General features: G+C 47.6%; 1 protein-coding gene across 1 annotated transcript in view; it reads left to right on the top strand.

Moving 5' to 3' along the window:
• The first annotated feature begins 9,141 nt into the window (after nucleotides 1-9,141).
• The window catches only part of LOC143273918 (uncharacterized), a 73,367-nt gene continuing 67,636 nt past the window's right edge, over nucleotides 9,142-14,872 (top strand). The window contains exon 1 of the mRNA XM_076574627.1: nucleotides 9,142-9,343. The gene's annotated coding sequence lies outside the window, so the exon portion shown is untranslated. The remainder of the gene's footprint in view (nucleotides 9,344-14,872) is intronic.

Here is a 14,872-nt window from a genome sequence, read left to right as displayed (position 1 = left end):
TGCCTCCAGGTTCCTGCTGTGTTGAGGTTCCTGTCTTGACTTCCTTTGATGATGAACTATGACCTGGAAGCATAAGCTGAATAAACCCTTTCCTCCCTATGTCTCTTTGGTTATGGTATTTCATCAGAGCAATAGCCCTAAGACAGACTAGACTATATGTACACACACACACACACACACACACACACACACACACACACAAGTATTCACTTACCAAACATTATGGATTACTCTCAAAATGGTCCCATGGGACTGAGGGTATAGCTCTGTGGTACAGTGTTTACCTAGAATGTGCAAGAACCTAAACTCTGTCCACAAGTATGGGAGATTAAATAGGTAATCCTAGAAATACAGACATGCCATTCTGTCTTTGCCATACCTGAGATGGCCGCATCGTCACATCACAAATATTTAAAGGGGACCGCTAAAGGCTGCTAAAGTGTAGAGTGTGGATCAGCAGCTTTTTTTCTGTAAAAGACCAGTCAGGAAGAGTTGGGGCTATGCAGACCGTATGGTCTCTGTTGCAACTACATACCTGTGTGGTTGGCGCTGAAAGACAACCAGAAACACACTCAGACGAAAGAAAGCAGAGGCATTCCCATCAAACCTTATTTTTGGAGACTGAAATTTGGATGTCATGTAACTCTCCCATCACGAAACATCATTCCTTTGACTTTTTTTTTTTTTTCTTTTACAACCACCACTTAACAATGTATAAAATCTCTTTAGTTTTTAGGCTGTACTGTGCAATAGGCATCAGGGTGGATTTGGCCTGTGGGTCACAGGGAGCAAAAAACCTGGTTGAGGATCAGAGGAGCAAAGAAGACTCTCTACCTCCTCAGTGGGGAGCGCAGGGTCCCCACCTCCTACAAGAGCTGTTGAAACCCCCTGACTCAATTTCCACACCCAACACCGTAACCTCTGTGAAGGGTTTCTGAAACTTCTCTGATGAATTAAAAGCTAGTTTCTCCCCATTTCTCTGCACTTCTTTTCTGGTGCTAGAAACAATTGTTCTCCCAAATTCCTACCAGGCCACGGGCTCTACATGGTACTTGGCTTGGCCACCACCAAACCTCACTCTGGGTGCAAGAGAAAAGATCAAGAGAATCAGACAGAGAGTGAGTGGGGAGGAAGGAGGACTGTCTTAAGGAACCTCTCTCTCTCTCTCTCTCTCTCTCTCTCTCTCTCTCTCTCTCTCTCTCTCCTTTCTGCCCTTTATCTTCCCTTCCTTCTCCCTCCCTCCCTCTCTCTTCCCCCCTCCCCTCTCTAGGACACTCCCTTAGAACAAAGACACACTACCTTACTCATGGTAGCTCTGGCAGCAGTCCTGGTATAATGATTTCGAATAAGAGGGAATGGCAACCATTCAACGAATTAAATTCAAAACAATGCCTTTGGTTCAACTTTTAATGTATCTTTCATCTTTATGAATGATACACATTTCATTGCTGGGCAAAGGATGTGATGTCAAAGATAAATGTCCTTTTCCTGGCTTCAGACCCCTTTCTATTCTTATTAAACTGTCTTTCACGGAGATAATTGATGATTTCCATTTTGGGTGTCCTGAGGTCGAACAACCCCAGGTCCAGGGGAACTAGGAACACAGTTAGAATACTTTGGGAGTTTTTATTTCCTTGCTGTTTTGTAGGGCAGAGCGACATGAACCCTTGAGCCAGGCTGGGAGGAAATCCTCCTGTAAGTACCCATCTCAGAATGATGTTAGGCTGAACTCAGGACTTTGGCAGACCACTTAGGTGGAGCTCGTGGTCTGGGTAGCTGTATCCAAACAACCCTGAGAGACCTGAAGGGCCCAGATCATTCTGCAGTCCCTGTCCAGAGCTACTGTGAGTTCATGCCCACGGTGGCGCAGATCGACCAAGAGCTCTGTTCTGGCTGTCTCGTAGAACTGCTGGCGAGTTCCCTCCACGGTTCTTATACCTCCTCTCCTCGGGCTCCCTTGGGGAAGTCGCTTTGTTTACCAAAACCAGTCGCTCCCTCTGGTAGCTCTGCCACACCTTTCTGCTCCACTGAGCTGTGAGCCACCCACAGAAGCCGGTCTCAGGGAAAGAGCCTTACACACCCAGCCCATGGCGAAGGTGCTGTGCTCTGGATTGTGCCTGCCTTGCCTCAGCTAACAGCGGTAACCCTTCCTCGGGCGTTCTCCACGCTTCTTTTTACAGCAGAGAGAAAAGAACAAAATGGCTTTTCTGACCCACCAAAAAGCCCGTGGTATTATTTATCGTACATAATAAAGCGTTAAGAGCTTCACATTGAGCTACTTCAGACTGTACAACTGGGTCCGGTCTTCCTCGGCGGAGGAGCGTGGGTATGAAAGCATGCACCTGTCTGGTGATGAAATTTGCAAAACTCCAGATTGCTATTAGTTCGCCTGCTCAAATAGCGTTGCCAGCATGTGTCAACTTCACGTGGCTCTGGCAGATCTCTGTCCTTTATCTTTAGTAGGAATTAGAACTTAGCCAGAGCCTAGTTGCCCAGAAAGACAGCAAGATAGTAACTGCTTAGAGAAAAAATGATGTATCTAACTCTTAGGCTGGCGAATATTTTCCTTTTTGTCTGTCTGTTAACCGTGGTTCTCTGTCTCTTAGCAATCAGGAAGAGGCACACTGCAGCTCGGGTACCCAGGCACCTGGTTCTTCTACCTTCTACACTGCCACTTAGGATGCTCTTCACTGATGCGTAGCTTAACTGGGAAGAGAAGGCGAAGTAATACTTTGCAAGCCTAGAACATGAGTTTGAGCCTGGCGGTGGCAGTAGCGGCCTTTAATCCCAGCACTCAGGAGGCAGAGGCAGGCGGATCTCTGAGTTCAAGCCCAGCTTGCTCTACAGAGCGAGTTCTGGGACAGCCAGAACTACACAGAGAAACCCTATGTCGATAAAACAGACAAACGAACAAAAAGCAAAACACACCATGAGTTTGGCACCATGCATTTCCCAGACACTTGAAGTCTGAGGGGCCTTCCTGGGCCTTTGCACAGAATGTTGTTGAATACTGGCGTCCTTCCTCTAAGACACTCAACACAGAAAGTATTCTCCTTGAATATTTACTTGGCAGACTAGAATTCAAGGCAGGAGCTGAGGTCTCTCCAATCACCTGTGGTCACAGAAATCAATGACAACGTAAACAAGATGAAAAAGCAGTAGAGATCAGGGGGTTGGGTTCACACAGAGCCAAGTGTGAGTCCCTTGTATTTGTGAACTGTATGACCTTGGTCTAAGCACTGACAACATCTAACATTTGCTGATTACTTTGCATGTGCTGGGCACTGAGCTAAATCTGTCAGATGCATTCATTATCTCCTTTCATCCTTAAAATAATCCCATAAGGAAAGTGATATTCATTTCTTCATTTCACAAATGAAAAACTCAAAGCTCAGAAAGGTTGGGCAGTTACTCCAAAATCACAGACACCGAGTTTCAGAAACAAAATAGTAGACTATCCTTGTTGGTAGCACTCCTCTTAGAAGGGAGGCTTGCAGGCTGGAGAGATGGCTCAGAGGTTAAGAGCACTGACTGATCTTCCAGAGGTCTTGAGTTCAATTCCCAGCACCCACGTGGTGGCTCACAACCATCTGTAATGAGATCTGATGCCCTCTTCTGGCCTGCAGGCAGAACACTGTATTCATAATAAATAAATAAATCTAAAAAAAAAGGGGGGGGGGAGTTGCAGGGATTAAATGAGATATTGTGTAAAAAGAATTTGTCTATATACAGTTGGTGCCTATACCTATTACATAGTGTTCACTTTTGTTTATTTGTTTAAGACAGAGTCTCACTGTGTAACCCTGGCTGACTTGGAACTTGCTCTGTAGACTAGGCTGGCCCCAAACTCACAGAAATCCACCTGCCTCTGTCTCCCAGTTCTGGGATTAAAGGACTGCACCGCCATGCCAGGACTTAGATAGCATTCTTATTTTATACTATCTGCTAGCATTTGTACAGAGATTTACCATTTATAAAGACCATTTGTACAGTCAATCACTAGAAACTGGCTTAGAAACGGGAAAACACACACACACACACACACACACACACACACACACACACACACACGGAGATGGCTCAGTAGATGAAGGCACATGACACAAAAATACATAGTGGATCACACCTTTGGTCCGAGCACTCAGGAGGCAGAGGCAAACAGATCTACATGAGTTTGGGGCCAGCCTGGTCTACGAAGCGCGTTCCAGGACTGCCAGGCAGGACTACACAGTGTCTGTGTTTCTAAAAACAAACAAACAAAAACAAGAAGGCTGGAGACCTGAGTTCTGTCCCCCAAACCCACCCACTTAACCGCTGAAGGAGAGGGCCACCTCCACCAAGTTGTCCCCTAACTTTCACACTTGCTGTGGCAGGCATGGCCCCACGAGGACGTCATGTGCATGCATACACTCAAACAGGCACACACTAATAATAAACAAATAACTTTAAACTATAGCTTGGGTCATTTAGTTTGTAAATACTCTTTTAGTTCAGAACGCAGCAACCATGTCCAGTTTTCAATCAGCGTGTATATGTGTGTGTAGGGGGGTGGCTGTTTCTGTATAATATATCCCATTTATTACGAGGAGACATGGCTATTTTCTTATTATGTGGACTCTAGTCCTGTCCGCCTCTAAATTGCTTCCTTAGCCTGGGAAATCTGGAGAGTGTCTGTTGTTAGTTTTCTGCATGTTTCTCTCCTTTTTGTGAGATAGTTCTCCCTCCAGCGATGAGGGGGAGAAGGAAGCCTCGTGTGTCTGACACCCACATTCCTTTCCACGGCTAAATATATGCAGGGAGGTAGGTGTCGAATTATGAGTGGGCTTTTTTTATTTTTAAAGGTTAATTTATAAGCTGGGTGTTTGGAAATCTGAGGATTTCCCTGTGTTTTAAGTGGGACTCCAGTCCCACAGTAATCCTGGAGGAACCCATCCTCTATACCAGATGCCAAAATAGGAAACCCAATATGGAGGAAGATAAAGCTGGGACTCCCTGCTTCCTGTCAATCAAGGCCTCAGGGCTGAGCAAAGCTTACTGAGCCCGCACCAGGCACTGGGTTCAATCATCAGCACTGGGGGTGGAGATGGGATGACCCTAAGTTCAAGGTCAGGGTGCCATCTCTACAGAGTGAGTTCCAAGAGATCCCCCCTGCCCTACCTGCCCCCACCTTTTCGGTCTAGGTTTGTTGCAAATAAAAGATTGTCTTTACTTTCCGTAGCTCCTCAAAATTTGTTGCATTTCATAGTGTTCTTTCTCTCTCAATTATTTTGAGCAACCCCCACGTCAGACCTAGTTTTACACCAGAGGCTTCTAAACTTCCAAACTTCTGCTTGCTTTCCTGTTCTGTTCCTCTAATCTGAATGGCTATTTGTAGGAAAGTAATGAAATAATTCACACTCAAGTATGAATGGCTGGTTGGCTTCACTTTCTTCACAGGTATTTGCATTTTAAAAAGACTGTTTCCAATGCAAATGAATTTGTAATTGGTGAGAATCCTCTCTGGTGAAACACAACAAAGTTGCCAATGCCCATTAGGCAGAATGCATTTGTGGATAAAGCGAGCTGGGTAGAGCAGCTGACCGGCCACAGGGCACTAGCATCCTGTTCTCCTGCCCAAGAGTCTAGGGCCTTCGCTTTTGTAGGATGCTTAGCATTCAGAGATCTTGTGAAATACGCTTAGGAACATTCGTGCGTTGACCTGTCCCTGTACCCTCTGGGGTTCCCTTTCTCTCTTTGGAGTTGGCAGGGGAAGCCATCGGAGCTGGAGGCACTGACGCTTTGACCTAGTGCCTCCACCAACCAGTTCAGACCGGAGACTCAGCACACTCCGTCCTCTGCCAGGAGGGACTGTGGAAGAAATGGACAATTAGGGTTTTCCAGGGGTCCTGAAAAATCGCTGCAGGATGTAAAAGGACCCAAATATTAGGGTCATGATGGGTCTTCTCTCCTGCTCAGCATTTTGGTTTTCACTCCCTGTAGCTGAAGTCCAGTGGGGAGACAGCGGTACTCAAAAGATTGCCTGAGCAGCATCTCGGCCACCACTTCCTCGTCCAGTGACCTTAACAAGTTACAGAGCCTCCATGCCTCCGCCTCTTCATGCCAAAAACAAGCAATGAGAGTTCATACCTCATGGAGCTGTTTCCTGTGTGTGCATGAGTGTCTACGGGTATGTGTACTATGGTTGTACATGTATGCATGTGTGGATGTGCATGCTCATGTGTATGATGTGTGTATATGTGTGTGTGTTATGTGTATTGTGTGAATATGTATATATCTATGTACGTGTGTTCATGTGTACGCATTATGTGTGTGAACATGTTTGTGTTGCACGTGTGTGTGTTTATAGTGTGTGTGCGTGTACATGTGTGTGCGTGTATATGTGAGTGTGTTACCCTGTGTTATCACCACTCTTGCAGGCATTTTTTACTTTGTTTTTAATTTTGAAGATACTTTTTTGTTGTTGTTTAAAAACGGGAAGCTTTCCTGGTCTTAGGTGCCTCTCTCCATTGCAGGGCAGTCTGCAAATGGTCAGTCGCTGAAGGTTAAGGTGACCCTCTGTGCGATTGTTGTCTGGGAGGCGGGCAGTGAGTCATTGCCACTCTGACGGGCAGGGTGACTCAGTAGCCTGGTGGGGAAAGGTCAGAAGTTCCCCTGGATTCAAGTTAGAGGATCCAAACCCACGGTCCACAAAGAAACAGCATGCTTGTGTGCACAGCCAGTAGGCTTGGAGTGCCTGGATGTGAGGTACCCAGGGGCCTGAGGGCTCCTCCAGTGGGAGGACACGGTGTGGCAGGAGTGCTCGGCCTTCAGAGTCTCGGATAGCTCGGTTTGAGTTCCGTTCCTGCTTTACTCTGGGGCCTCAGACAGTCTTCACATTCTTTAAGTCTTACTTTAAAACGTACTTATTTTTATTATTTAAAATAATGTAATATATGTAGGGGGTGATTTGTATATGTGTGCATGTACCCAAGGAGTCCACAAGAGGGCATCAGATCCCCTGGAACTGGAGTTACAGACAGTCGTGAGTTGCCATGCCGGTGCTGAGAATAGAACCTTGGTCCTCTGGATGAGCAGCTCTCTCTCTCTCTCTCTCTCTCTCTCTCTCTCTCTCTCTCTCTCTCTCTCTCTCTCTCTCTCTCTCTGTGTGTGTGTGTAAATGTACATATATGTTGCCTGGCACGGTATTACCAACACACAGGAGTCAGAGACAGGTGGATCTTTGTGAGTTTGAGCCTTGCCTGGTCTGTAAAGCAAGTTCCAGGCTAGCCAGAGCTACATAGTAAGACTGTCTTAAACAAAAACAAACATATCTGTGAGTGGAAATGGTCTTAGTAAAGATGACCTCATGATCTAAATGCTTGGGAAAATGTTGAGAATCAGGCTAATTATCATTACTACCGCCATCCATCGTGGTTGCAAGTTGGAATTCAAATACACAGTTCCCAGGACTGGTGATAACAGGACCAAGCCCAGGGGGGCAGTGACAGACACGAATGTCTTTGTCACTGTTTCAGGCGGTGACAAAGCCATTTAGCTAGGGTTAAGTGTGTAAAAAGTCATGGTTATTTTCTTACTGCGTGTCTGTCAAGGGAGTAGTGTGGTTTGTGTCCACACAATTTCCATTTTGGAGAGGATTCTGGGGAAAGAATACAAGTGACCTTCATGTAAAAACGGAGCTCAGGCTTAGCATTTGTCGGGGCTGAACCTCCATTTGGGTCCTGGCTCACCGGGACGGCCATGCAGGCTGCACTCCATGAGACACCGAAGCTTGCTGGAGATATGGAAGTCCTGTAATCAGCTTGTCCCCTTCCGCTGTCCCCCAGCCCTCCTGAGCTCATGATTTCTATGTCCTTTGTTGTCCTCTCTGCTCAGTTTGGACCTTTCTTCCTCTGCCATATCGGTTACTCTGTGTTTCAGCCTATGGACTTCCTTTTTTTTTTTCCTTTTTCTTCTTTTAATTTTTGAATCAGTCTCTCTCTGTCTCTCTCTCTCTCTGTGTGTCTATGTCTCTCTCTGTCTCTGTCTCTCTCTCTCTTTCTCTCCCTCCCTCCTTCCTTCCTTCCCTCCCTCCCACCTCCTCCCTCCACACCAATCACATTCCTGTTTCCTTCTAGCCTAGTTCATTATCCTCCCTGGGTCCCCTTCATTCCTGGAAAACAGCTCACCCAGACTGCCCCTCTCCCTCCAGCTCATGCCCACCTTCCATACATCCCAGCAGCCTGGCACCAACTTCAGCATCCCACCTCACAGCTCCCAGAGGTCGCACTATGGACTCTGCTCCTTGCTGCTGCTCTCAAGGGTTTGGGTTGGGGGCAGGGGCTTAGTTTAAAAAAAAAAATATTATGGGCACAAGTTGAACCTACAGTTAAGTTTACTCCCACATTTCATGGTTTTATTTTAATCAGTGACTTGGATCTACGCTCTGTTACATGGCGAGAGACCACTAGATCCTTCAGGAAATAATAGGGAAGAAGCAGAAAGAAAAACAAAAAAACCAAAAAACAACAAAAAAGGAAAGACCTCCCCAGGGTCCACCCACCACATCTCCCCACTCTCCCAACTCCAAGGCCACGGGCCTTGGTTTTCCCCCTTGCTGGGTCGTTTATTCCACTCTTCCTGAGCTCAGACGGCCTCCGAGTCTGTGTGTGTGCACACTTGTGTGGCCACTGCTGGCCTTCCATGGGGCTCACCTCTCTACTGCCATTTTGCTGGGGCACCGGAGGCAGCTCCGTGGGGTCTTACTCCCCCTCTCTTTCTCCCTGCCCCCAACTCAGCCTGGGCTTTTTCCTGTCTCTTAACTCCACCAGTGCAGGAGCAACTAGCCGAGCTGCTGGCGTGTGAGTGAGCGAGTGTGAGTGTGAGTGTGTGAGTGTGTGTGTGTGTGAGTGTGTGTGTGTGCTCAGCTAGGCCAAGCCTGCAAGCCTGCCTGGCACTGGAGAGTTTTAGTTTGCATTCAGAAGAAAGGAGGAGGGGAGACAAGAGGGAAGGAGGAAAAGGTGGAGGGGGGGAGGAGTGGGGGGGGGGTGCGGAGAAGGGAGGGAGAATGTCTTGTTTGTGGCTTGTCAGCAATTGCTTGAGACAAGCTTCCATGTGTGAAAGCTACTTGGCATGAATGCCTGGGCCGTACCAAGTGTCACCGCAGCAAGAGGGGGAGACAGAAGAAAAACAGATCAGACCAGAGCAGACAATAGGCCCCTAAAGTGTTCCCCCTAAGTTGCTTTGATGTTGTCCTGGTGTCTTGATACCAGGAGGCCAGGGATTGCTGGAAAAGGGTCTTTTTTGTCTTCATCCACTTCCCTCCAGTTTCTGCAATGATTCTCCAGAATCTCTGCTCATGAAAAAGGTAAGCTACTCTAAGGATTCCTTCTTCTGTGGCAAGCTTGCTCGCCTGTGCCTGGAAGTGGGGGTCTCATTCCTGCGCTGCTCAGGAGGAGCGCTTGGGTCCTGCGATTGGAGCTGCTTCTGCGCCCCTGAAGTCTTTGCTAGCCGCTTAGGGCTGGGGATGGCCCCTCTTTCCAGGGAACCCCAGTAACACGATCAGTGCCTCTGGGTTGGTTGGGGGGGGGGGAGAAGGGGTGGAAGGAGAGGGGTGGGAGGAGGATGGGAGGGGGGAGGGTGGGAGGGAAAAAGGAGAGAGGGAGAGAAGCCGGGAAGAGAGGAAGAGAAGGGCAGAGCCCTGTTTCAGAGAAGCCCCAGCCCTGAGCCCAAGGAGGCCTTGCGAGCTCTGCGCTGTGCGTTCGCAGGCTGAGCGAGGCTGGCTGGAGCTGTGCTGAGCGACTGCAGAGATTGCATGGCGCTTTGTGTGTGCGAGTCTGCCTGTGGGTCTGGGTGTGTGTGTGGACCTCCCACACACTGCCCTGGAGTGCCTTGTAGCGAAGGGGAGGCACCCCAGTCCTTATCACCCAGCCCCGACTCGGAGGAAGAGAGCGGCATGGCCGGCCAGAAGGGTGAGCGAGAGGACTGCCCCGAGACATCCACAAACTTTTCTAGTTTCGGGGAATTCTCTGCTCCGAGACGCTGTAAGGGAGTTGTTGGGTGCCTCGGGGCCTCAGTTTACCCCATCTGTGAAAGCGGGAGAGCTGGTTGGGGATGCTGCACGCCTCCCTGGGGTGAAGCCAAACAGAGCAGCCCACTCCATGTAACTGTGTGGCGAAATCTTCAGGCTGGCCATGCTGTGGAATCACAAAGTGGAAGTGTGACCATTATTCCTGATTATCAGCGTCGTGATGATAAAACCGTCGTTAAAGACACCCTGAGACAAACAGACCCGCGAGCACAGATCAAGTGTCTGACCATTTCTAAATGGAACAAAACCCCCTTTCCACCTGTTGGCTTTCCTCCTTGCTCTGTGTCTTTTCCTTAGATTTATTGGCCGATTTGTACAGAGAATAGGGTGGGAGGGGCTGGGTTTCCCCTCTCCTCCTCCTCCGTACATACATACATTTATATTTTTAAAAGGTCAGTATAAGATTCTCAGAGGGAAAACGTGCCTCTTGTTAAAACCCTTTATTCAAGACCTTGTGTTTTCTGGCGCTGGCAGGGTGTGCGTGCTCATTTGTAAACTACCTTGGAGGTTAAAGATTTTTATTGTGGCTTTTAGAGATTAAATGAGATTTATTTACAATTGCCATTTATCAGAGAGTAAATATCAGCGTGGAGGGGTAAGAATGTGATGGCTGTTTATTCTCTGGTGGTTTGGTGGCTAAAACCTTTTGCTTTTTGAAGTGGTGTCTGGAGAACTGGGAGGAGAGAAGACTGAGATCGGTACCTAATATCCATCCTTCACATGTTTGTTTGAAAGAAAAAAAAAATGTCTGCTTATGTTTTTCAATTGTGGATTGCTTCTGCCTTTGCACAGTGATGGTATCAAAGCTCGCTGCTGCAGCCCTCTTGAAATTGGGGGGGGGGGGCGGTGCCTTACCTGGTTTTAGGGGTTTTTTTGTGACTCTGTCTTACTGCTTGTCAGAAGAAAAAAAAAATCTATAGAAGTCTGGGCGACTATGACTCCTTCCATCCTAACTCACATGTTTCTCAGACAGACTGTGATAGCCCGAGATGGAAGCAAGGAGCCACCCCTGGCTAAGAGCATTTATGTTCTTCCCACAGAGGCCTGGAAACGTAGTTGCTGGGTGTGGGAGAGGGAGAGAGAAAGGCATTAGGGGCCTCCATCTGGCAGGAAGGTCCCAGAACTTCTTTATTCTATTTTAATGTTTTACATCTTAAGACTTAATCGTCATCTGCTGTGAAGGCTGGAGAGCTTGCTATGATTTGTCTCTGGCAAGCTTCTGGGTCCAGACATCTTTTTTAAATGTGAGCATTTCAGAACGGGGAGGGGGAAGAAAGGTTGCTTGTCATGTTTTAGATGAGGGAGCTTGGGGGGGGGGGTGACCGAACCACAGGGTCCCAAGCCCCGTGAAGGTTGACGTGCCATCCACTCCAACCTCGTCTCCACACTCGATCTTGCACACTCATGAGTAGACATCTTTTCCAGTGCCACCCAATGCTCTGGGTTCAAGCAGCAGCACCCGGTGCCAGGTTCATGTCACAAGAAGACACAGACACAGGGGTCATCCATTGCGCCGTTGGTTTGCATCAGGCACTGTATTGCGGATGAAGGAAAAGCAAGGTGCCCATGCTCAGGCAGGGTCCAGTCTTGTTAGTATGGTCCACAGAAACCACAGAGTCATACAAACCACCATGTGGCCATTACAATGCATCGTAAAACTGTGTACATTTTCAGCCTCAACTCTACAACCAAATACAAACTGTCATTTTGTCTTCATGGTCGAGGTCCTGTCCCAGTCTCACAGAGCCCAAGGATTCTAATGACTGAAGGAAAGGCTCCCCAGCCCCCACACCCCATACACCCAGTACAGCAGAGACACCCAGAACATCTGCTAACCCTTACACTCGTGCTATTAAATAACTTCACACTTGTTGTGAGCCAGCCTATATAGCAGTCATTATCTGGGTAATTCACATTGGCTGTAGTCTGTTTGTGCTGGAGGACTGGAGTTAGCGAGGCCCTTGCCTCCCTTGACTTCTTCCATGGTTCCTGGGCTGCTACTAAAAAAGATTTAGCTGCAGGAAACTCCACGATTATCACTGTCATTTTGGAATCCCAAAGACAATATTGCAATCAAATGGTCTTTTCCACCCCCACGTGCCCCCCCTCCCTGCCCCCCTAAGAGCCAGCTTATCTAACTACAAGGCAACGTATTATCAAAAACCAGTTGAGCCAATCCCATTTGGGGTCAGGTTATTAAACTCCTACTGATTTGGTGGTTTGAGAAGTACCCCCATTCCTTGTTGCAGTCTGCCTCAGAGAGAACGCACACCCGTGACGCCAGTCACTTCCAAGGAGGAACTTAGCGCTCTTACTAGCAAGTCTTCTGCGTCATCTCTCTCTCTCTAGTACTCAGGGGAGTGTTGTCTTTGGTACTGTCAATCTTCTCCTGCTTTTTAAAGAGTAACTTAATGGTGTAAAAAGAAGACAGACGTGCCCCCACACACCTAAATCACAGGTTCGGTGCCTACACGCCAGGAACCCCCACACATTGTGTGGTTAAGTCACATCGTGGGCAAAACGAGAGTCATTTCAATGCACGCAGCCTTGTTACGCAGTGACGTGCTCAAGCCCACGTCGCAGCAACAACCTAAGTCAGGAGCTTGTCATGTCTGCCTTTGGAACCTGTGGCTTAGACCTTCTCTCCTCAGCAGGATGCTGTTGAGTCGATGTCTCTGATCATTTCCGGACACACGCTCCCTAGATGTGTCACTGGCTGTGGCGGTCCCTGTGGGGGAGGCAGCCTGAGCTGGCACTGGATAGAGTCACCCAAAGACAGTAGGGAGTTGAAGGATGAAGTAAATCTAGGTGGGAGAACGATCTAACGGGAAGCCAGAAAGCAGAGATACAGGTCGTCCCTAAGTCCAGGAGAATAAAAGTGAAGGCTCTTGGGACATTTTAAAAGGTCCTGGGTATAGATTCCTGTACACGCTCCTCTAGTCCCACTACAGGCAAACCCACACGGGGCGCAGAGCATCCCCTGAACTCACGAGCCGCAAATGTTGTTTCTGCATGTAGTTTCATAGAAGGAAATTCGTGGTTTTTCTCCCCACAAGAGATGTGATGTAAGCTATGAAGTGGCAACTTTCTTCGTTTCTGTTTCTTTTCAGCTCTGACATCGTAATGCACACTAAGACCACGGCTTAGTTCTCTCCTTTAGCAGCCCTCGGAGTTAAGTACTATTGTTAACCTCAGGTTCTAGTTAAGTAAGGTTCTTGACTCATCCAAGGACTCACAAGGCAACCCAGGGTAAGGTGCCCAGCCAATGAATTGTCCCTGTTAGGCCCGTGGGTCGTGACCCCTTTGGGGGTTCTAACGAACCTTTCACAGGGGTCATCTAAGACGGTTGGAAAACACAGATATTTACATTCTGAGTCATAAGAGCAGCAACATTACAGCTATGAAGGAGCAATGAAAACAGCCTTATGGTTGGGGGTCACCACAGCAGGAGGAAGTGTGTTGAAGGATTGAAGCGTAGGAAGGTTGAGAACCACTGTGTTAGTAGGAAGGTTGAGAACCACTGTGTTAGGCTATCTCTTCAGGAGACGAGAAACAGAGGACCACACCGTTCAGATGGGAGGCTCTGTGGTGACAGGGCAGAAGTAGCCTTAATTTGAGCATCCCCCTCCTTGACTTTATTATTATTATTTTTTTCTTTAAACAAAACAAAATTCTAGAGATTTTTAAAAGACGGTTTTAGATCGTTGGTCAGAGAAAGGGATTTCCAGCTCCGACTTAATAGTGACATGCTTTCTGTAAAGGACGTTGCACCAGCTTTTGGCTTTGTTTTGACGGAATCCCCATTCCCCCGTTCTGGATCCCTGTTGGAGTGAAGGATTTGGAACAAGTCATCTTTAAGGTTCCTTTCAGCTTTGCTAGCCGGTTGTTTTTCTGATTCTGTAAGAGGCTGACGTGACGGTCTAGTCATTTACATGATGCCCAATTCAAGAGCTAATGTCACCAAATAAGAAATACAGTGGGCTGTGTGGGTATCTAAGGTAAACCCACACCCGCATGTACATACAGACAAACTGTATTGACATTTCCAAGTGAAAGCACGTTAGGAAAGAGTGGGATTTTAATTTATGGATTGCAAGAGAATTTGCCAGTCAGCATGCAGGCACATGTGCAGGAGACTGAAGAACCATTTTCAAAAGAATAAGCTGTGTTGAATGCTCGTCTTCCTGTATAATAAGTATGAATTTAAAATGGACGGGCCCTGGGTGCATCTCTTAGCTTCACTGTTCTCACACGCTTTCTTGTGGTAACCGCGCTGTTCCCTTTTTGTATTGTGTTCACATGTTGTGTGGAGGATGCAAACGACCAGTTTAGGCAACTGTAGTACTGACGATCCCTGCCAGGCATTTCCACACTCTGCTCTTGGGCAGGCCTCTTGACAGCCTTTATCAGAAGGCAACTCTCACAAAAGGTCTTGTGGGGGACTTGCGGCTAAGTGACAGGTAGATTGTGTGTGTGCCTGCGTAAACTCTGTACCTAGCTTAGGGTATGAGTAACAAACGGTGTGGTGACTGAGATCCAGACAGAAAGGCTGGAGAACAAATGATGTGTCCATTCATCATGTCACCTCTGTGGGTCCTTCCGAGCACTACCCATTTAGAGTTGGATAAACCTTTGAAAGATATCATTTAGAATTTTTACATGTTAGCTCCTAATGCAATTTTTAGAACCCCAGAGTAAATTCTTCTGCCGTGCTTTAGGAATATCGTCTTGCTTGTAGCAGAGGAGCCTGTTTCAAGCCTGTGTTGACAGTTAGTAAACCAATGACTCTTTTAATTGGTCTTAATT

This window comes from Peromyscus maniculatus, chromosome 6 (genome assembly GCF_049852395.1).
Source record: "Peromyscus maniculatus bairdii isolate BWxNUB_F1_BW_parent chromosome 6, HU_Pman_BW_mat_3.1, whole genome shotgun sequence".
Lineage (NCBI taxonomy): Eukaryota > Metazoa > Chordata > Mammalia > Rodentia > Cricetidae > Peromyscus > Peromyscus maniculatus.
The sequence above is the reverse complement of the archived record's forward strand: the minus strand, read 5'-3'. Positions and strand labels throughout refer to the sequence as shown.